This window comes from Melanerpes formicivorus, unplaced genomic scaffold (assembly GCF_026170545.1).
Source record: "Melanerpes formicivorus ecotype bairdi unplaced genomic scaffold, bMelFor1.0.p_v2 SCAF_81, whole genome shotgun sequence".
Lineage (NCBI taxonomy): Eukaryota > Metazoa > Chordata > Aves > Piciformes > Picidae > Melanerpes > Melanerpes formicivorus.
Window position 1 is genome coordinate 2732694 of NW_027142433.1, and position 20897 is coordinate 2753590.

The 20897-nt window shown below is 51.3% G+C and overlaps 1 protein-coding gene across 1 annotated transcript in view; it reads right to left on the bottom strand.

The window, feature by feature from the left end:
* NEGR1 (neuronal growth regulator 1) overlaps positions 1 to 20897 on the bottom strand; it is a 318703-nt gene continuing 297806 nt past the window's right edge. Inside the window, exon 7 of the mRNA XM_068164495.1 lies at positions 1 to 20897. This exon is cut by the window's right edge and continues 8054 nt beyond it. The gene's annotated coding sequence lies outside the window, so the exon portion shown is untranslated.

Sequence of the window (20897 nt, forward strand, 5' to 3'; positions counted from 1 at the left end):
TCAGGAACAATACAGCCAAAAATGTTTTATTTGGGCAATACAAATACAATCAAATCAAAAATATCACAGATTTTCATACATTAGTAAGAAGTTTACTGTACACTCCAACAGTGGCCATTTTTTTGTCTGGTTTTTGTGTGTTTTTTTACAGCTAACAAAGCTTTTATTATTATTCTTTTACTTTAAATGTTCTTTTCTTTGAACCTTTTATTAAAATGTCCTTTTTTTTTTGGTTGTGTTTTTTTTTGGGGGGGGTTTGGAGGTTGGGGCTTTTTTTTTAGGGGGGGGTGGGGTGGGGTGGGGTGTTTTTTTGTTAGTTTTTCTCTTCTTTTTTTTTTTTTTTCCTCTCACATAAAATATACACTTTGCACTGACTGTATTTTACATAGGACACCTTCCCTCTGGGGGAAGGAACAGCTCACAAACAATGCACAACAGAGGCCATCTTCTCTAAACCCATACAGAAAAGAGTTACATCGAAGCGAGAAACACTTGGTAGGTCCTGCTAAGGCTGCAGCCCTCCCACCTCCAGAGCCTGTGGCTGCTAACATCACTCCATGCATCCTAAAAAACAAACCAAACCAAAACAAACCCAAAACGAATGCTCTAGGTGGTTTGGAGGTTGGGCTTGGCTGGGGTTTGAGCCTCTGAGCCTGGTTTGCCACGGGGAGGGCTTTGGGGAGGCATTAGGTGGCGGGTTTGTGGTCCTGGCGCCCTGGCTCATCCCTGGGGGTTCTTGTCTGCAATGAAAAGCCCTCTGAGTGATGGGCTTTGGTAGGGCAGCACCAGGGCTGAGGGGTTGGTAACAGCAGGGCTGGGGGGTTGATAACGCCATGGCTGATCATCTGGTGATGGGTTGATACCACCAGGGCTGATGGGTTGATACCACCAGGGCTGGGGGGTTGATAACACCATGGTTGATGGGTTGATACCACCAGGGCTGGTAGTTTGATAACACCATGGCTGATCATCTGGTAACACCATGGTTGATGGGTTGATACCACCAGGGCTGGTGGGCTGATAAAACACCAGGGCTGGTGGGTTGATAACACCAGGGCTGGTAGTTTGATAACACCAAGGCTGATGGGTTGATACCACCAGGGCTGGTGGGCTGATAACACTAGGGCTGGTAGTTTGATAACACCAGGACTGACGAGTTGATACCACCAGGGTTGGTAGTTTGATAACACCATGACTGATCATCTGGTAACACCATGGCTGACCTACTGGTAACACCATGGTTGATGGGTTGATAACACCAGGGCTGGTAGTTTGATAACACCATGGCTGATGGGTTGATACCACCAGGGCTGGTAGCTTGATAACGCCATGGCTGATCATCTGGTAACGCTATGGCTGATGGGTTGATACCACCAGGGCTGCTGGGTTGATAAAACCATGGCTGATCATCTGGTAATACCAGGGCTGAAGGGTTGATACCACCAGGGCTGGTGGGCTGATACCACCAGGGCTGGTAGTTTGATAACACCAGGACTGATGGGTTGATAACACCACAGTTACTGGTTTGATACCACTGATAGTTTGGTAACACCATGGCTGATGGTTTGATGCCACCATGGCTGATGGTTTGATACCACCATGGCTGATGGTTTGATGCCACCATGGCTGATGGTTTGATACCACCAGGGCTGACGGTTTGATACCACCAGGGCTGGTGGCTTGATTGCACTGCAGCTCGTGATTTGACAACACCATGGCTGATGGTTTGGTACTGCCACAGCTGATGGGTTGGTAACACCATGATCAAGGGTTTGATAGCACCAGGGCTGATGGTTTGGTAACACCACAGCTGATGGTTTGACAGCCCTGTGTGCCTCGTGGGCATGCAGCCCGCTCCACCTTTTGACATCACAAACCCCTCCAGGCAATGCCTTGCTCCACTGGAGTTAATGGACACCTTGCCACTGACTCCAGTGGCAGCAGATGGGAAGCCTGCAGTGGTGTTCCATTCCCTGTACAATTAGCAGGACAGGAAATGAGGTGTGGGGAGGGCAAAAGCTCCGTGAAGAAGGTCTCCAGCCATGCTGCAGCAGAGAGCTCACCGGCAGCCAGCATCGCTCTCCTGAGAGGTCTCCAGAGGAGCTTCCTTGCGGGCTACCAAGAAGCATTCCTCTCATCATTATCATCATCATCATCATCATCATCATTTTCTGGTGTAATTTTGGAGAACAGATGCAGGAAATAAACAGGCTCATCCCTGCAGGCTCCTGAGGAGACTGGGGAAGAGATGGGAGCTTCAGGTTGCACTAATTAAAGAAACATCAACAGAGAGAATGTTGCTCTACTGCAGTCCCAGGAGAGGGTCTGGGTTTAACCTGGAAGAGCATTTCCCCCCCTGCCCATTGTACAGGAGGAAGGGAACAGGGAAGTTATGGGGTGGCTTTGGAGCAAGTGTTCCATGGAGTTTGTCTTTAATTGCAGATAGGAAGGTCCCCAGGGTTAGTGAGATAGATACTCTGTGGACTGTAGCATTGTCTGTAGCATTGACTGTAGCATGGTCTGCCTTGGCTTGAGTCAAGCAACACCAGCAAGCCCTGCAGGATGTGGAGAGGGTGACCTCCCCCAGCCAGTGTGCCTGTGGTTTGGAGGGGCCAAGGCCAGGGCACCCCAAGAGGCACCACTCCTGAATCCCACAGGATGCAGAGGTGGTGACCTCCCCCAGCTGGTGTGCCTGTGGTTTGGAGGGGCCAAGGCCAGGGCACCCCAAAGGGCACCACTCCTGAATCCCACTGGATGTGGAGGGGGTGACCTCCCCCAGCTGGTGTGCCTGTGGTTTTGGAAGAGCCAAGGTCTGGGAGCCACCAACCCAAGGCCATATCTCAAGGAGCCTTTCAGACATCAGCTTCTCTTTTTGCACAGGTGGCTGCCAGGTTCTGCTGCCAGGTTCTGCTGCCAGGTTCTGCTGCCAGGCTGGCTTTTCACAGAAACACCCTTCCTACCTCAGCTCATTGCTGGGCAGAACATCCCCTGCCAGGACTTCTTTAGGTACCCTCAGAGAGGGGATTTGTTCTCATGACAAAGAAACCCTTCAACCCTCCTCAATAAGGCATCTGTTTCACTGAGCTCCTGCAAAAACGCTTTTGAAACCCCAAATCCCTCACCATATCTTGAGATGACACATTGAGGGGGTCCTCTTGAGGTGCCACCTCACTGTATCTTGAAATGACTCTTTGAGATGATCATCTCAAGGTGATCTTGAGAGGGTACCTTGCCATGTCTTGACAAGACATGTCTGGAGATGATCATCCTGAGATGATCTTGAGGGGACACCTCACTGTGTCTTGAGATGACACCCCAACATGTCTGAGATGATACCTTGAGATGATCATCCTGAGATGACCATCCCAAGATGACCTTGAGATGCCACCTCACCATATCTTGAGGTGCCACATTGAGATGATCACTTTGAGATGATCTTGAGGTGACACCTCACCATATCTTGAGATGCCAGCTTGAGATGATCACCTTGAGATGATCTTGAGATGCCACCTCACCATATCTTGAGATGCCAGCTTGAGATGATCACCCTGAGATGATCACCTTGAGATGATCTTGAGATGCCACCACACCATATCTTGAGGTGCCACCTTGTGATGATCACCTTGAGATGATTTTGAGGTGCCACCTCACCATATCTTGAGGTGCCACCTTGTGATGATCACCTTGAGATGATCTTGAGGTGCCACCTCACCATATCTTGAGATGCCACCTTGAGATGATCACCTTGAGATGATCACCTTGAGATGATCTTGAGGTGCCACCTCACCATATCTTGAGATGCCACCTTGAGATGATCTTGAGGTGCCACCTCTTTGTTATCTTGAGTGATTTCTTTAGAATTGCCTGAGAAGAGCAAACTCTCAACACCTAGGTGTCCCTTTCTAAGCCCCTAACACAACGTGCAACCTGCAGCCCAGTCCTGGACAGGAGCGATGTGGATGCAGGGGAAAGCAGCTCAACCATCTCCCCCTTCTTGTGCATTGCCCATGTTAAGATGGCTTTATCTTCTCTGTGGCCAAGGGTCACATCACCCTCAGCTTCACAGCTCTGCTGTAGGATGAGATCCCCAAATGATTACGTCAGGCTGGAGATGAATGGAGGCACCAGGAACGGGCTCTGGGTGCTGGGGTGGGAGGCTGAGGAATGCATGGACCTGGCTGCTGCTAGAGCCCACCTCTGCAGCCTGGCTTCACTCCATCAACCCTTGCAGGAGCTTTGGGGGAATGCTTCCTGAGCTGCTGATTGACTCAGCTGGGTTCACACTGGTTGTGGGAATCGGTTTGTGCAGGGGTGACCAGGGTGACCAGTGTGGTGTGATGGATTGTATTCCTTGGATCTGCTTGGCTTCTGCTGCTAGCAGCTCAAAGCAAGCTGGAAACCAACCAAACACAATGGCTCAGAGACACTGAACAGGTTGCCCAGGGGAGGTTGTGAATGCCCCCTCCCTGGAGGTGTTCAAGGCCAGGCTGGATGGGGCCCCAAGGAGCCTGCTGTAGTGCAAGGTGTCCCTGCCTGTGGCAGGGGGGTTGGAACTGGATGATCCTTGAGGTCCTATCCTATGAATCCATGAATTTCATCAGCAGAAGACAAAGGTGGGGATGGGAATTGTCCATCATGTGAAACCTGGCTCTGAAACACATCAATTGGACATTCAAGAAGAGCTTCCAAGCCATTTAGGCACCAATCTCCTCATGAGGGAACTGCCCATGCTCCAACAGGGGCAGGAGGAGGCTTTTTGCTTCTCTGTGTGCTACTCAGTTTGTCCTGGAGCAAAGCACAACATTTGTAGATTCATAGACTCAGAGAATGGTTTGGGTTGGATGGGATCTCAAAGACCATCTTGTTCCATGTCCCATGGGCAGGGACACCTTCCACCAGCCCAGGCTGCTCAAGGTCTCATCCAGACTGGCCTTGAACACCTCCAGGGAGGTGTTCCACAACCTTCCTGGGCAACCTGTTGCAGTCAGTACCTCAGCTAAACATTTTCAGGTGTGAAGTTCATTCAAGACAGGTTCTCATGGTTGATGTTTGGTCAGCCTGGACAGTACTAAAGCCAGAACTAATTTGCTTACCCTAAGTTAAGCTGAGGTTTGGAGAATGATGATTTCTGTCAGAGCTAAGGGGGCTGGGGTATTTTCTTTGTATATATGATCTTCACTCTCATAGGATCCCACCTGAAGTCCTGTGTCTAGCTCTGGAGCCCCAGCACAAGAAGTACATGGACCTGCCAGAGTGGATCCAGAAAATGCCATAATGATGATCAGAGAGCTGAAGCAGGGGACAGGCTGAGAGGTTTGGGTTGTTCAGCCTGGAGAAGGCTCCAGGGAGACCTTCTAGTGGCTTTTCAGTGCTTAAAGGGGTTGATCAGAAAGCTGGGGACAGAGTTTTGAACAGGGCCTGTTGTGACAGGACAAGGGGGGATGGTCTGAACTCAAAGAGGGAGATTCAGACTGGGGAGAAGGGAGAAAGGTTTGACACTGAGGGTGGTGAGACCCTGGCCCAGGCTACCCAGAGAGGTGGTAGCTGCCCCATGCCTGGAACCATTGCAGGTCAGGTTGTTTGGGGCTCTGAGCAACCTGCCCCAGTTGGTGGGGTTGGACTACATGGACTTTTAATGGGCCCCTCACACCAGAACTGCTCTGTGATCCTCAACATGGCAATGGTGGCCTCAGGTTGACAGCTGGACTTGATCACCTCAGGGGTCTGTTCAGCCAAAGAAGCTCTCTCTTTCTATTAAAGATCTGATCCAAAACCTGTCCTTAAGGCCCTGCCCCTGCCTCAGCACCCACCTTGCACGTGGGGGTGGATTCAGAGCAGGCTATTGGTGCAAGTCCCTTAGTTTGTTCCCTCCCAATTTCCCTCTCCACAAAGCCAGAAAGCCTTCCCACTTCCCTGATAAATCACCTCCAAACCACCCTTCCATCCCTCCTCTGCTTCTCTCATCTATTTTTAGCTCTGCTATCTGGTGCCATCACCCAGGTCTTAGTGGCTCTTTAATACCCAGCTTTGTGTGGCAGGACTTTCTTACTCTCTCAAATTGCCCTATCAGCTGATAACATCCCAAAGCCTTTTGCTGTGGATCAGCCAGGAGAAGATATTTGTGGAATGCAGAGCAGATGGTGCTGAGCCAAGGCTTTGGGCAGGGGGCTGCTGGTGGCTGCTCTCTCAAATCCTCCCTGCTTTAGCTGAGTAATTAAAGTCTAAGCTGGATGTGCAGCTGCCTGGAGTGGTTTTCCTCAGGGATCAACATGGTGTTGTGTCCTGAGGCTTCCACGTTGCTGTGATGTAGAACAGGAGAGAAGAATCAAGAGTCTGTCAGGGAGTGGGGCTTGGACTCAATGGACTTCAGAGGTCCCTTCCAACCCTTAACCATTCTGTGGTGAGGGGTCTGGAGAGCAGGGCTGGGGAGGAGCAGCTGAGGGAACTGGGGATGTTTAGTCTGGAGCAAAGGAGGCTGAGGAGAGACCTTCTGGCTCTCTACACCTCCCTGAGAGGAGGTTGGAGCCAGGTGGGGGTTGGTCTCTTCTCCCAAGGAACAAATGCTAGGACAAGAGAAAATGGCTCTAAGATGCCCCAGGGGAGGTTTAGGTTGGACATGAGGAACAACTTCTTTCCTGCAAGAGTGGTCAGGCACTGGAACAGGCTGCCCAGGGAGGTGCTGGAGTGACCATCCCTGGAGGTGTTCAAGAACTGTGTGGCCATGGCACTCTGGGACGTGGTTTAGTGGCCATGGTGGTGTTGGGTTGATGGCTGGACTGGATGATCTTGGAGAGCTTTTCCAACCCAAACAGTTCTGTGATTAAGGTATGAGCATCTTTAGAGCAAGTTCTGTACTGTGAGGGTGGTGAGACACTGGGATGGGTCTCCCAGAGATGTTGTGGATGCCTGACAGACTCATAGACTGCTTTGTGTTGGAAGGGACTTTAAAGACCATCTAATTCCAACTCTCCTGCCTGTGAGTGCTTAAGACCAGGCTGGATGAGGCTTTGAGCAGCCTGGTCTAGTGGAAGGTGGTCCTGCCCATGGCAGGGGGGATTAGAACTAGATGATCTTTAAGGTCCCTTCCAACACAAACCATTCTCTGCTTCTATGATTCCATCAAGCAAGACAGCACAAAAGCCACCAGTTATCATAGTATCAGTCAGTCAGGGTTGGAAGGGACCACAAGGATCATCTAGCTCCAACCCCCCTGCCAGTCCTTCAGCTCCTGCCTATCACACTGCTTTAAAATACTATTCCCACTAGCTCTTCACTCTGCTGCATTTCTAAGCCTGTTGGTGGAGAATTGCTCCTGGAATGTTATTAGCATTTGACCAGAATAGGGTCTGCAATTGGAGATGCAGGCAGTGACAATGGAGCAGATATTATGCCTCCCACACACCATTCACTGTCATTAGCCTCACCCACGGAGGCTGCTTTGTTGTTGATGACTATGGAGGAGCATCAGCCAGAGAGTTGTGTGTGAGCTACAACCAGCCTTGCCCAACCCTCTGAGGAGGAGGGAGAAAAAGGCACAAACAAAGGGCTTGGTTGGAGGATGAGACATCCATGCTTGGAAATGATGATGAGATGGAGAGCAGCCCTGCAGGAAAGGCCTTGGGGGTGCTGCTGGATGAGGAGCTGGAGGTGAGCCAGCAGTGGGCACTTGCAGCCCAGAGAGCCAGTGGCATCCTGAGCTGCATCATGGCATTGTTCTTCCCTCCAGCCCAGCTGGCTGAGTTTCTTTCCTAGCCCATCATCAGTCTCCCTTCCTTCTTCCCTTTGGGAGGCAGAGGGCTTCATGGAGAGCCTCTGCTGCTTGTCTGTGGCCAGCCCTACCCTGAGCCTTGACACCAGACAAAAGGGACATGATCTAAAACTAGACAGAAGTTAACACAGCAACCTGACAGTCAGAATCATAGAATCAATAAGGTCGGAAAAGACCTCGAAGATCATCAAGTCCAAGCTGTCACCCAACACCTCATGACAACTAAACCATGGCTCCAAGTGCCACATCCTTCTTGGAGCAGATCTCCCTGGGCTGTTATTCCAGCTGCTTGCCACTGCCTCTCTCCAGTGCTGTCACCTGGCCATGGCACTTTGGGAGGTGGTTTAATGGCCATGGTGGTGTTGGGTTGGTGGTTGGACTTGAGGAGCTTGGAAGTCATTTCCAGCCAGAAGAATTCTATGATTCTATTCTGTGATTCTATCTCCAGCAGGTTTCTGAGTGCATGTTCTGCACCAGCTGATGCATCAAGACCAGAAGGACTGTTGATGCTTGGACTCAATGGTCTCAGAGGTCTTTTCCAACTGAAACCATTCTGTAATTCTATGACTGAGAGGTTCAGATGCTGGTTGAAAGACAGCAGAGCAGCAGAGGTGGAGAGTGAAGATCTGAGTTCTTCAGCTCCCCACTCCCACACAGCGTGCTGGAAGATGCACTCAGAAACCAGCAAACAGCTCCTGGAAGCGTGGTGGTGTCTCCATCCACAGAGTGCCACCTCCTTGGTGCCTTTCCCAGCACCCCATGAACCTCCCTGTGCTTCCTGAGGGTGCTGTGAATGTCACTGCCTCAGCTGTCACAGAGACCGACTTCTCCTTCACGCTTTTGTCAGGCTGTGGTTTCATCTCTCCAGCCCCCGTCTCTCCCCCTCCCTCCCTGCCTCCCTAAGCTGACATTTCACTGATGGGAGAAGTTGTGATGTCTACTGAATGCCATTGAGAGAAGCTCCTAAAGCAGTCCTACAGATTAGCAGCTACCATGTCAAAGAGCACCCTGCGAGGCACGGCGTGTCCCGGCTGTCCAAGCCTGCTCCCCTTCCCCCTGGACTCCCCATCCCCTGCTTTCAGCCTGCCTAAGCCTTTTCCATGGGAGATGCAAGATATTTCATGAGAACTAAACTGTTAGAGAAGGTCCAGGAGTGGTGACTGGAATCCCTGCATGTCCTCAAGGCTCTGGTAGAGGGGGCACAAAGGTGGCCAAAGGGTTTTGTGCTCCCCATGGCCTTGAGAGGCTCTGAGGTATCACAGAATCCCTGCATGGTGGGGATTGGAAGGGAGCTCTGGAGATCATCCAGCCCAGCCCCTCTGCTAAAGCAGGGCACCCACAGCAGCTTGCCCAGGAGCACAATGCCCAGCTGGCTTTGGAATCACTCCCAAGAAGGAGACTGCCTCTCTGGGCAGCCTGCTGCAGGGCTCCAGCACCCTCACACCAACAGAGTTTCTCCTCTTGTTCAGGTGGAGCCTTCTGGCTTCCAGTTTGTGCCCACTGCCCCTTGGACCCAACACTCCAGCTGTGGCCTGACCAGGGCAGAGCACAGAGGGAGGAGACCACCCCTTGACCTGTTGGCCTCACTCTTCTTGCTGCAAGGGCACACTAAGAAGCTCCACCTCAAACCATGATTTTCTTCAGACAGCTTCAAGCTGCAGTCATTCACCTGCCTGGGGTAAGAGCCATCAAGCAGTGGTCCCTGAAGCTGAGGAGTGTGGGATCTGCTTTTGTACCCCTGGGAGGGCACCACTGAAGGACAGTGTGGTGATCAGCTGCTGCGTGGCCACCATCCCTCCTGCCTTCAGCATTCCTGTTCTCATTGCTGAGCCTGAGCAGGGAGCTTTGTGTGGCTGTTTCTCAACACTGCCCAGCATGCTGACCAGGGGAGAGGGGGGGGAGAGGGAAGAGGAAGAGGGTGAGGGCTGGCTGGAGGAAAGGAACTGGTCAGGGGAGGAGGGGCAAGCTGCTGCTGTTGCTTTGATTCCAGAGCTGAATCAAGATAGCAGGCTGCCCACAGAGGTGGTGGAATCACCAGCCCTGGAGGTGTTCAAGAAACAAGGAGATGTGGCACATGGTCTAGGGGTCATGGAGGTGTTGGGTAGCAGGTTGGACTTGGTGATCTTGGAGGTCTTTTCCAATCTTCATGATTCTATGATTCTTTCCTGCCTTAACAGCTATTTTTTCACATCTTCTCAGATGGTTTTAGCACAGAACCAATTCCCAAGCTCAGATGTTCTCATCCAGGTCCTTTCTTTATCTGCTGTTTGGTTTTCCCCCCACTGATAACACTGAAACAGTCATAGACTCATTGATTCATAGAATGGTTTGGGCTGGGAGGGACCTTGAAGACCATCTAGTTCTGACTCCCCTCCCTTGGGCAGGGACATCTTCCACCAGACCAAGCTGCCCAAGGCCCCATCCAGCCTGGCTTGCCTTGAACACCTCCAGGGTGGGCCAGATCCTGTGCTGGTGGGGACCTCTCTCCTGGATTTTTACATGCAAACAGCAGACAGGCAGGTTGTAAACAAGTTGGTGGTGATGGGAAACTAAGAGCAAACCAGCTGGAAGATCTTGGGAGGACGCTAATGGGAGAACCACCTGCAAGTGCTCCTCAGCAGTCAGCCTGCCCTCATCAATAATGCAGGGAATCTTGCTTACAGAGGCAGCCAAAGCCAATTTGGGCTTGGTTTGTTTTGCTTGTCCTCTCTAGTCAAGCCATGTGCCTTTCATAGTACACTGGAGGTTAAAGGGACCATAAAGAACATCTCCTCATGCTTCAATCTCTGCTTGGGGAACCGCTGTGGTCAGGCACGACCCTTTTGCTCCTGCACGCAAGCCTGCTTGGCACGTGGGGGGTGGAAGAGCTGTGAAGCTGTGGGGATGTTGCTGCCTGGAGGAGATTAAGGCCTGGAAAGATTTCTACAGGAAGCCACAAAGATGTCATAGAGCCCAAGAAACTCCTTTAAACAGTTGAGGAGGAAAGAGGTGTTGGCTGAGGGCTTAAGCAACCCGCTCTAGTGGAAGGTGTCCCTGCCCAGGGGGAAGTAGAAGATCTTCAAGGTCCCTCCCAACCCAAACCATTCTGTGACTCTATGAAATCTATGAACCTGCAGCAGTTTTACCCAAGAGGGCTCTGATTGCCAAGAAGACTGTGGCAGAGGAGATGCAACATGCTCCCCCAGTCCCAGCAAGGCAACCACCTGGCTCATGCCGGTGCTTGTCCCAAGCCTAAGGCGGTGGTGGAGGCTGATGGGATGAGGGTGGCACTCAAGCACTGTCCTGGGGTGAGCAGAGTCTGCTGGGTTGGGTCCTCCCTCCCTGCTGGGTGAGAATGGGGCATGGTTTGAAACTGGAGCAGGGCAGATTCAGATTGGACATTAGGAGGAAGGCTTTGACTGTGGTGGTGAGACACGGGAACAGATTACCCAGGCAGGCAGTTGAGGCCCCAGCCCTGGAGGCACTCAAGGTCAGGCTTGGTGGTGCTCTGAGCAAGCTGATCTGGTTGGAGGTGTCCCTGCTCCCTGCAGGGGGGTGTGGACTGGATGACCTCTAGAGCTCCCTTCCAATCCAGTACATTCTATGATTCTATGATTACCTGCCTGTGGGCTGAGGGCAGCTGCTGCAGCCCCCCGAAAGGTCACGCTGATGGTCACCATTTCTTAGGCAGCTTCTCATTTTCTTCAACTGTGAGAGCTTTCTGGAGTTAATTAGGAAATCTTGAGCATGAAATATTCAGGAAGACTGAATTTGAAGACCTCAGGTTTAATTTGGGTTCTCTGAAATTTTAATATCTGGCTTTAATAATGAATGCTGCCCCTGACGTGGGTCTGGAAATGGAATGGCTGTGAATGACACAGTCCTGGAGTTCTTTATGGAACAGGAGATGGAGAAGTGAGCAAAGACTCTGTCCTAAAGGGATTTTTCCCCCCCCACACTTTAATCACAGGCTGGTAGGGGTTGGAAGGAACTTCGGAAGGAACTTCTGAAGAACATCAAGTCCAACCCCCCCTGCCAGAGCAGATTCACCTGATGCAAGTTGCAGAGGATGCCCTCCAGGTTGGCCTCTACTGACCCCAGTGATGGAGACTCCATCACAGAACCACAGAAGTTTGGGGGTTGGAGAAGGCCTCTAAGATGACTGAGTCCAACAAGCAACCTATGACCACCATGGCTACTAACACATGTCCCAGAGTGTCATGTCCACAACGTTCATAGGTACACAGAATGGGTTGGGTTGGGTTGGGTTGGGTTGGGAGGGACCTTCAAGATCATCAAGTTCCACCCCCCTGCCATGTACATGGGCCCCTTCCACTGAACCAGGCTGTTGAAGAGAATGTGTCCCTCTGAGAAGATCCATCTCACACAAAGTGAAGCCAGATGAGTAAGGAACAACTGAAAGCTTGAAGAAGTTAAAGCCAATGGGATGAGATTTAACAAGGTTGAGTGCAGGGTTCTGTGCTTTGGCCACAAGAACCCCAGGCAGTGCTACAGGCAGGGACAGAGTGGCTGAGAGCAGCCAGGCAGAGAGGGACCTGGGGGTACTGGTTGACAGTAGGCTGAACATGAGCCTGCAGTGTGCCCAGGGGGCCAAGAAGGCCAAGGGCATCCTGGCCTGCAGCAGGAAGAGTCTGGCCAGCAGGAGCAGGGAAGTCATTCTGCCCTGTGCTCAGCACTGCTGAGGCCACACCTTGAGTGCTGTGTCCACTTCTGGGCTCCTCAGGTTAGGAAAGAGGTTGAGCTGCTGGAAGGTGTCCAGAGAAGGGCAAGAAAGCTGGGGAGGGGTCTGGAGCACAGCCCTGGGAGGAGAGGCTGAGGGAGCTGGGGTTGCTTAGCCTGGAGAAGAGGAGGCTCAGGGGAGACCTTCTTGCTCTCTCCAACTCCCCGCAGGGAGGTTGTAGCCAGGTGGGGGTTGGTCTCTTCTCCCAGGCAAGCAGCAGCAGAACAAGAGGACACAGTCTCAAGCTCGGTGTTAGGTAGAAGTTCTTCCTAGCAAGAGAGATTGGCCCTTGGGATGTGCTGCCCAGGGAGGTGGTGGAGTCCCCATCCCTGGAGGCGTGTAGGAAGAGCCTGGCTGAGGCACTTGGTGCCATGGTTGAGTTGATCAGATGGTGTTGGGTGATAGGTTGGACTGGATGATCCTGGATGCCTCTTCTAACCTGGTTGATTCTATGATTCTATGCTATGAAAGGTTTGATGATGGAAATCCATCAGCTCCTGGAGCTCCGATTCTCCGTTAACGCTCGAGCTCTGCCGGCTCCCAGAGGAGCAGAGGGGAGCACAAGGTAGGGTGTTTCAAATACTCCAACTAATGTGGAGGGTTTCTTCCCAACATTCACTGATTATCTTTTTTTCTTTCTTTATTTTTATCTTTCTTTAATTTTTCTTCAATTTTTCTATTTTTTCCCCCTTCTTTTTTCCCTTTCCCCATCTAAAACAAATCCAGACTGTGCACAGCCTGGAAAACAAACCAGCAATATTTGATGAGGAGGAGGGATTGGTCTGAGAGGTGGCTCACTGAGCAAATGGTTGGCTCTTAGCAAGAGGAAAAAGTCCTCTTTCTGTGGGGGCTCTGCAGCAGCTGGGAGCGGGGAGCCATGCTTGGGGGGGTTGCTGGATGGGGGCCTGGGTGAGGTTGCTTTAATTAAGAACATCTGCAGGAAAGTGCTGCTAAAGTGCATTTGCATAAAGGATGGACTGAGAGTCGGGTGCTGCTTATTGGAGCTGGTGGATGGTGAGACAAGATGGGGTTGAAGGGACATGGTGCTGCTGCTGCTGCTGCTGCAGGGAAGGGGGGGGACTGGTGGGCTTCAGCCCTGCAGGCTGAGGGACATCATTTCCAGCTGAAGATGAGGAGAAGCTCTGTCACTGTGAGGGTGGTGGAGTGCTGGAATGGGCACAAACTGGAACCCAAGAGGTTCCATCTGAAGATGAGGAGAAGCTCTGTCACTATGAGAGTGGTGGGGGGCTGGAATGGGCACAGACTGGAAGCCAAGAGGTTCCATCTGAAGATGAGGAGAAGCTCTGTCACTGTGAGAGTGGTAGAGGGCTGGAATGGGCACAGACTGGAAGCCAAGAGGTTCCATCTGAAGATGAGGAGAAGCTACTGTGCTGTGAGGGTGGTGGAGGGCTGGAATGGGCACAAACTGGAACCCAAGAGGTTCCCACTTGGTCCAGCAGAGAAAATTCTCTGCTGGAGCCAAGGGGCTCTTGGGTGAGGGCCAGGCCAAGCCATCCACATGGACATGTTCCTTTTCATCCTACATCAGGAAAACCAGATCAAGCTTTGCCATGGGGGAACCAGTTGCAGTCTCTTAGCCTTAGAGATAAGATGCCTCCTCAGTGGCATGGCTTTGCACACCAACAACCAGCAGGCTCTCCTCCTCAGGCTTGATTGGGCTCTGGGCAACCTGATCTTGCGGAGGACATCCCTGCTTGCTACAGGACTAGATGACCTTGAAAGGTCCTTTCAACCCAATTCATTCTATGATTCCACTGCTCCTCCTCCATTCCCTTTCTGAGCAGGTTTTGCTGGTGGCCACAGCACTGGGACCGAGGGGAGGAAGGGGGAGGAGAGGGGGAAGAAGAAGGAGGAGAGGGGGAGGAAGGAGGAGGAGAGGGGGAGGAAGGAGGAGGAGAGGGGGAGGAAGGAGGAGGAGAGAGAAGCAGGGAGGGGGAAAGGGGAACAAGGAAGAGGGAAGCAGGAGAAGGTGAGCAGATCCTTCCCCAGCAGGAGACCTGCACATCTTTCAAGCCATTTCAGAAGCAATTCGGTCAAACGTTCTCTACTGCCTTCTCCTCTTCATTAACCTTTACCAAAGTGCTAATTCTGCATTCAAACAGAAGGTCAAAGCCCTTAGCTGAGTCTTTTTGGGGTTTTTTTCCAGAAGAACTAAGAGTCTTATCTGCAATCTTCTGGGGGGAAATACCATGCCAGGAGCACTCCTCAGTGCCTCTCGACTGGTGCCGCTGCTGTCTCGCTTCCTGAGGAGCCGCTGGAACATCCAGCATGGGAACAACTCTGCTGGGGGGGGGGAGGGAACCATGTTACTAAAGGTGATTAACTTGGAGAAATGAGTATTCATGTTTTGTTTCAATGTACTCTCCTGCATCTGTGGCCTTTCACATAAAGGTCCTTGAGCAGAGACCGAGACGCTCAGCGAGGCTCCCAGGACGCCAATGAACAGGCTGTAAAGACTCGGAAGCCCTTTCCTCCCCAGCACAAGCAAAATGAGGTTCAGATCTTTCTGCTCTGCTGGGTCCACATAAAGCCATGCCTGGATGGAAAGGCTCCATCATGGACTCCATCACCCTAGTCCGAGCTTGAGGGTGGCAACCTGTAGGCAACTGGCTTGGGGAGCTGGGGGTGCTCAGCCTGCAGAAGAGGAGGCTCAGGGGAGACCTTCTTGCTCTCTGCAACTGCCCGAAAGGAGGTTGTGGAGAGGCTGGTGCTGGCCTCCTCTCCCAGCTAATTAGTGATAGAACAAGAGGGAATGGCCTCAAGCTGCAACTAGAAGGGTTTAGACTGGACATTAGGAAAGAATGAGTGGTCAGGTGCTGGAATGTGCTGCCCAGGGAGGTGGTGGAGTCACCAAGCCTGGAGGTGTTTAAAGGTGGTTTGGATGTGGGGCTTGGGGATATGGTTTAGGGTTAAACCTTGCAGAGTAGGGTTCTGGGCTGGCCTTGGTGATGCTGAGGGGCTTTTCCAACCTGAATGTTTCTGTGATCCTGAGTTGGAAAAGCATCCCTGAGCTTTTGTGTTTAAGTTGATACTGGGGGAGAAGGTGGGAGCTCAGGCTTTGGGCATAAGGGGGAGCACCCAATCCATGCTTTAGCTGCCTACTTGTCTGATGCTTTCTTTTGAGGCCCATCTTATGAGGTAGGAGCTCAGCTGGACAGCTGTAGCCTCCTCCAACTGCTTTCCCTGTGGCTAGGGAGAGAAGGGGTGCAAGATTTAAGGGGAGAGAAGGGGTGCAAGATTTAAGGGGAGGGCAAGATTTAGGGAAGGGGCCAAGAGACTGAGAACCAAGAGATGGGGAAGTGGTCTAAGATTTTGAGGCCAAGAGATGGGGACCAAGACAAGGGGATCAAGATTTCAGGAACAAGAGATGGAAGCCCAGAGGCAGGGACCAAGAGATGGGAACCAAGAGACTCAGACCAGGATTTGGGGACCAAGAGAAAGGCACCAAGAGAATGGGACTTGGATCTAGGAGCCAAGAGACTGAGCCCAAGATCTGGGGAGCAAGAGACAGGGATCAAGACAAGGGGACCAAGAGATGGATACCGAGGCAAAGGGGATCTAGGGATGGGGCCAGCGCTGTGCCAGCCCCTGCTGAGCTGCAGCCCCTGCCTGAGGGAGGGAAGTTGATGGCCTCAGTGAAGCAGCTCCTCTTCCCAAACCCCAGAGCTCTCTGTTTTCAAAAGCCTGGGGTGGGGAGTGGATTTGCAGCAGTTTACTCCAAAGTTAACTTTCTTTTCCCTTGCCTTGTGGTAATACATGTGAAAAGGTCAAGGTTAATGAAGAAGAGAACTGCCATGGAAGAACAACCCAGAGCTGTTAGCAACTCACTGGAATGAGAGAGGCAAACCAGTTCCTTCAGCATTTTAAAGCCTTGGTAGCCTAATGAACCATGCTACCTCCTGCAGCTCCTGCAGAGCCCAGAGCCCTGCAAGAAGCTGTCTCATTAGCATGAGGTGGCAGCAGCTCTCCTGGCTCCCCACCCTGCTTCTCCTCTCTGACCTCCTTGTGGCATCTCTGCTGGAAGTGATCTGGGCAGGCTGGAGGGTTGAGGAAGAGGAATCTTGTGAAGTTCAACTAGGTTAAGGGCAGGGTCCTGCCCCTGGAGAAGAATAAGCCCCTGCACCAGCACAGGTGAGGGGGAGACCTGCTGGAAAGCAGCTCTGTGGAAAATGGACCTGGAGGGCTGGTGGGCAACAAATTCACAATGAGCCTGCAGTGTGCCCTGAAAGCCAGGAAGGCAAGTGGAGAAGAATGTGGTCAAGGGAGGCTTTCCTGCCCCTCTACTCTGCCTGAGGGAGGCCACAGCTGGAGTCCTGGGTCCAGTTCTGGGCTCCCCAACTCAAGACAGACAGGGAACTGCTGGAGAGAGTCCAGGGGAGGCTACAAAGATGTTGAGGGGCCTGGAGCAGCCCTGTGAGGACAAAAGACTGAGAGACCTGGGGCTGCTGAGCAGCCTGAGAGGGGATCTGAGCAATGCTCAGCAAGAGCTAGTGGGGAGCAAGAGGATGAGGCCAGACTCTTCTCAGTGGTGCACAGGGACAGGGCAAGGGGCAACAGGCACAAACCTGAACCCAGGAGGAGAAGCTTGTTTGGTGTGAGGGTGCTGGAGCAGGCTGCCCAGAGAGGTTGTGGAGTCTCCTTGTGTGGAGAGCTTCCAAAGCCAGCTGGGCATTGTGCTGCTGGGCAAGCTGCTGTGGGTGCCCTGCTTGAGCAGGGGGGTTTGGACTGGATGATCCCCAGAGGTCCCTTCCAACCCCACCATTGTATGAGTCTATGAGGGAATGATGATACCTCAAGACATGTGTGGCCATGGCACTCTGGGATGTGGCTCAGTGGCCATGGTGGTGTTGGGTTGAAGGCTGAATCTCAGAGGGCTTTTCCAACCAAAACAATCCTGTGAGTCTATGGTGTGCCTTGGGAGGGAACAGATTTCACCTTCTAGCTCCCAAAGATAATTTCTATCATCACTGCAGGCATTTTCCCCTCATTTGTTTTTAAATTAAGCAAGAGGGGTGTAGGGATGTTTGGCAGAGAAGAGGAGAAACTGCTGTGGCCACAGTGGCTGGAGCAGCTCTGTGCCATCAGCTTGCTCCCCAGGTCTTCATCCTGGCTGGCTGCACAGAGGGGTGACTTGTTCTGCTACACAGGGGCTGAGGTTTTACCTGCTGTTCCACTACCCCCAGGGCTGAGAGAACCAGAGGGGCTGCAGGAAAATGGCTTTTAGCTGAGCTGTTTGTCGCTGCTGCTTGGGGAAGGGTTCAGAGTTCATGGTGCGGGAGAGCCAGGTCCTCTGCTCTGCCTGACTGCATGCAGAGCAATAACAAAGATTCCTCCCGATTTTCTCTGTCATGGCTCCAATTAAGGCAAACCCCAGGGGTCATCCTGGCATCTAGCAGCTATGGAGACATCAGTGGGTAAATGGTGCTGAGCAGCTGATGAACATGACAGGGGGGCTGGAGCTAGATGGTCTTTAAGGTCTTTCCCAAGCCAAACCATTCTGTGACTTGCTTTTAGCAGCAATTTCTTCCCTGCAAGAGAGGTCAGGCACTGGCACAGGCTGCCCAGGGAGGTGCTGGAGTCACCATCCCTGGAGGTGTTCAGGAAACCTGTGGCCATGGCACCTGGGGACATGGTTTAGGGGTGGTGATGGTAGTGTTGGGTTGATGGTTGGACGATCTTAGAGGTCTTTTCCAACCAAAAGGAACTCTATGACTTTATGATGCATCACTCAGCAGCCTCCCTGGGCAGAGCCCTGTCCTCCAGCCAGCACACAGCCTCACTGCACATCTGAGATGAGAACAAAGCAACCAGAGCAAGAGATTTACATCCCACCAGAAGCCTTAATATGGCCTAGAATATGGATGTCAGAAAACTGAGTTCTTGAGAAGTGGCAAATTTGCTGAGCTCTGCTTTTGGGGTTGGGTTTTTCTTTCCCTTTAACATGAGAATTTTCCAATATCCAGGAACCCTTTGAGCTCTTCCTGAACTAGGCATAAAGAGGGTGGAAAAGGAGCAGGAACAAGTAGGAGCTGAAGGTGTCCTGGTACAAATCCCTCCTGCCCTTGCTGACACAGAACACATGGAGGTGTTCCAGGCCAGGCTGGATGAGGCCTTGAGCAGCCTGGTCTAGGGAAGGTGACCCTGCCCATGCCAGGGGGTTGGAACTAGGTGATAGTTAAGGTCCCTTCCAAACCATTCTGTGAATCTTTGGAGCAGGGTTTCTTGAGAATCCCTTGAAGATGCTCCTGAGACCTTTGTTTCTTGCATGGATCTGGCTGTTTGCAAGGGCTGCTGTAGGATTTCTCAGGCTCAATTCCCTCTCTGGCCCCCAGTGTTCAACAGAGAGAGTAGAAAAACCCAGAGCCAAGCTACATGGAAGGTGTTTGGAGCATCCCTCTGTGTGTGTGACAGCAGTGCTTGGGGTTGGTCAGACAACCAACCCCCCCCTTCACTGTCATTATTCATTTATCTACTCTTAGTATTAAAGCTGGATGAAGAACTTTTAGTTCCTGCTCCCTAAAATTACTTTTTTTCCCCCATGGATTTATTTGTGTGATAAAGTGTTTAATGGCACAGAATATCTTTGTTTGGAAGAGATCTTCACCATCATCTAAGTCCAACCTCTGACCCCAGACCACTGTGTGAGCTGGAGGGATGTGGGGTTGTGGCCTCTCTTCCTGTGATGCTGAGGGAGGAGAGGACACCCCAGCATCTCACTCTGCACCAGCTTGGGGTCACCCAAGGGACTGCTGTGGATGAGGAGATGTGGAAGGGGACATGCAAGGTGATACTGCAAGGGGTTGCCCAGAGGTGCCCCACTCCTGGGGACATTCAAGGTCAAATTTGCTGGGGGCAGCCTGCTCTGCTTGATGTCCTGTCTGACTGCAGGGGCTTGGGACAAGGTGACCTTGGAGGGTCCTTTCCAACCTGATGCATTCTGTGATGCCTCTCTGGTGCTAGAGAATCAACCTAAAATGAAGCCTTTCCCTAAACCTCCTCACAAGTGGCAGCTTGAGCAAGAATTTGATGGTGATGACGACCTGGTGGTGTTGGAGAAAGGCTTGGATGTGGCACTTGGAGCCATGGTTTAGTTGTCAGGAGGTGTTAGCTATTAGGTGATAGGTTGGACTTGATGATCTCTGAGGTCTTTTCTAACCTGGTAGATTCTGTGGTTCTATGGTTCTATGACTCTATGGTTTCATGGCTCTATGATTCTATGAATCTGTGGTTCCATGACTCTATGGCTCTATGTCTCTATGGTTCTATGTCTCTATGGTTCCATGACTCTATGGTTCTATGACTCTATGGCTCTATGACTCTGTGGTTCTATGACTCTGTGGTTCCATGACTCTATGGTTCTATGACTCTATGGTTCCATGACTCTATGGCTCTATGTCTCTATGGTTCTATGACTCTATGGCTCTATGTCTCTATGGTTCCATGACTCTATGGTTCCATGACTCTATGGTTCCATGACTCTATGGTTCTATGACTCTATGGTTCCATGACTCTATGGCTCCATGATTCCATGGCTCTATGGTTCTATGACTCTATGGCTCTATGACTCTATGGCTCTATGACTCTATGGTTCCATGACTCTATGGTTCCATGACTCTATGGTTCCATGACTCTATGGTTCCATGATTCTCTGGTTCTATGACTCTATGGTTCTATGACTCTATGGCTCTATGACTCTATGGTTCCATGACTCTATGATTCCATGACTCTATGGCTCTATGGTTCTATGACTCTATGGTTCTGTGACTCTATGGCTCTATAGTTCTGTGACTCTATGACTCTATGGCTCTATGACTCTATGATTCCATGACTCTATGGTTCCATGACTCCATGATTCTATGACTCCATGATTCTATGACTCTAGGATTCTATGACTCCATGAATCTATGACTCCATGGTTCCGTGACTCTATGACTCTCTGGTTCTATGATTCCATGACTCTATGATTCTATGACTCTCTGGTTCTATGGTTCTTTGACTCAATGATGGTTTAAGATGCTTTTAACAGAAACCCTTTTTCTTCTTCTTTCTGTTTTGTTCCCCCAGGAAACTAAACCTTCCCACGGGCAGGCTGGGAACTTAGGGCTGATTTACCTCCAGGCTGGGCATGGCTCTGACCCAGCCTTGGAAGTAAATGCATATTGAGCTCTTAAGGCATACATTGTTCATCCAGGTAAATGCAGAGTTTGGTGTGGACATCCTTTAGGGCACAGTTATGTGGATTAAACCTTTTGGCAGGCATCTTGTTGTCCATTTCTGTGTCTAAAATCCTAGCTCTTAAAAGGGGCAATACTAATCAATACTACTAATAATAATTAATAATACTAATTAAAACTATCAAAAGATAAGGATTATAATAATGATAATGAT